This window comes from Phaseolus vulgaris, chromosome 2 (genome assembly GCF_000499845.2).
Source record: "Phaseolus vulgaris cultivar G19833 chromosome 2, P. vulgaris v2.0, whole genome shotgun sequence".
In the NCBI taxonomy this organism is placed as follows: domain Eukaryota; kingdom Viridiplantae; phylum Streptophyta; class Magnoliopsida; order Fabales; family Fabaceae; genus Phaseolus; species Phaseolus vulgaris.
In genome coordinates, this window is record NC_023758.2 from 2106657 (window position 1) to 2109459 (window position 2803).

Consider the following 2803-nt stretch of genomic DNA (forward strand, 5'->3'; position numbering starts at 1 on the left):
TATTTGTTGTTATAAGATTGAGATTACTTTATAAAACCACTTCTTCCTTCAATTTGTGTGTTTCAAGATTTAAGTTTCTTTGTTCTCGATCTTCTTTCGGTCATTTTCATTTTTAGTTTTCTTTGTTTTCAGTCTTCACATTCCTTCTCACGTTAGAAAAGAGGGCAGGTCCAAATGTACTTTAACACTCAAGCCAATACTGATCAAAATGAAATTTTAAACTAACTATGCAAATTGATTTTTCTGGATCCAAAAAACAATCCTTACCTTGAGATACCATGTGTTTATACTAACTTTTATAGACTTTTTTTTTACAAACTCATGGAAAAAGCCTAAATATTCTTTAATTATAATTTTGAAATAATTTAGATCATAATGTTTGTTAATCATAATTTGGTTAATTATCTAAAATGGCACATTACATTAAGGTGTGTCAAAATTTTGTTGTCCATTCCTACTATTGAGAATTCGTCCAATTGCCATTACCGAGTTTTATTTGAATAAATTGTGATCGTCTTAGTCTTATAATACACTACTATTTAGTATGACAATGGATATTTTTTAACCGACAAAGAATAAATTAAAAAATTAGAGCAATTGAAGGATGTTACAATTCGTATACAAAATAGTATATAGGGTTGATGTATCATAATGGACTAACTTTACAAAAATTGAAGCATACAACACTGCAAAATGTAATTAAAAAAGTTGTAGTCTTAGTTATAATGACTCTTGCTTGCAATTAACCTCCTTATTGTGGGCAATACCACTACAAAGATGTAGCCAAAGCCATATGTAATGTGTCCCTACACCAATACACCCTCCCCACACAAACAAAAGTTACTCCACTCTAGTCAACAATTGAAAGAGTTGTACAAGATACTTTGGTGTGGTCCAAGTTGTGGTCCGTAACGACTTAAGATATTTTGCCCCCAGTTGAGTGAAATGTGGTATATGTCTCCCCATATCAGGTGAGTCATTTTAGTGTTGGGTCCTTTTTTTTAGCGCAATAAAGAATCTTAATAAGTAGGAGTACTCCAACCCATGTACCAATAGCTCAAACCATTGGACCATAACTTGTCAAAATACAAAATATTGTAGCTTCACAGGCTAAAATAATATTAGAATCACTTCTAAAAGCTCCTCCCCCCACCACATGACATAAAACAACAGGAAGACCTTTGTATACATCAAACCAAGGATACCAAAAAGACATAAATCCAAGGTTCTTACTCTCAGAGAAACCAAATTTGCTTATTGTTTTAGCAAAACAACTTGCAAAGGATGTTATGGATGAGAAAAATTTAAAAAACCTAGAAAAGAGCAAGTTTCAAAAAGAAATAAGAAAATACCTTAATGCTCTTTTTATTTTGCAGAAGATTTGCTTCCAATTTTGTTTATGGAATCTTATAGCTATTATTTTCTCTTTCTTCTCCTCAGAATTTGTTTTTTGTTTTGATTGAAAGAAGCAACATGAACTTTTGCATGTTTGGCCCATTCGCAAAGGTAGATGCTTCAGATCATTTACTCTAAAAACACAAAAGTACCAAAGATAATAGTTAAGGCCCAAATAAACCCAATTATATGAATATTAATTAAAACAGTAGATTTATTTATTATTATAGTCCAATAATCTATGATTAATGCTATTGTGTGTGAATAAATATATACTCATCATCAAGCTTGAACTATCCTCCAATGACAAGGTCTTAAACTCAATAGATCCAAGTCTAACCCTAAATTCATGTGTAGCTGCAAATCTCTCTTCGAACAGTTTTTTGGCTTCCCGTTTAACAACTTGAGGGTCCTCACTCCATTGATTTCCTACCTCAACCCTTTTGAACTTGTTCCTAAGTCTTCTCCATCTGATTATCGAGTGATAAAATTTTGAGTTGGAATTAGCATGCTTAAACCCATAAGCTTTAGCTTTTTGCCTAAAAAGAGATTCAATCTTTTTGTCAGTCACTCTCAATTGTCTGATAAGCTCCATTCTTTTCAACTCAGCTTCTTCCTCGAGATCACTATAATCATCTCGGATATCTAAATCCTCAATTTCCTTCAGAATCCTCTTCTTATTCGTTTCCAAACACCCAAACACCTCACGATTCCACATTTTGAGGTCAGTCTTTAGCATTTTTAGCATTTTGAGTAGGATTTCCATTTATCATTGACCAACGCCTTGAACCCAAGCTCCAACATCCAAGCATCAATGGTCCTAAAGGGTTTTGTGCTCCAATCTTTGACCATAGATTTTACCACTATAGCACAGTGGTCTAACATCACTCTCGATTGAATATATTGCTTGCTCAAAACGAGCACCTTATCTAATCTGCTTTTTGTTGATCCATTTTTTTTATACCAAGTAAACTTCTTGCCTACAATCGTTAATTCCACCAAAAAGTTCATTTCAATGAAGTTATTAAAGCCAACAATTTTGTTCTTTTTGCTGCTCCTTTCCCTTGTACCTTTCCTTTCATATGCATGTCTAACAACATTAAAATCACCACATAAACACCACACTATATTTTGATGTACATTTTTTTATATTCGACAAATCCTCCCACAAAGCAACCTTATCAATCATGTTACATATATGCTACATAAACATTGATCGATGCACACTTAATATTTGACTTGATATGTTGCTCGGGTAAAGCTATAAAACCCCTTCCCACCACTTTATCATCGCAACAAAACACGTCTTTATGCCACATAGTTAATAAGCTCCCGACACCATTTATACCCTCATTATGTATCCAATCAACATTAGAATCTCTCCACAAAGAAAAACATCTGACATCAC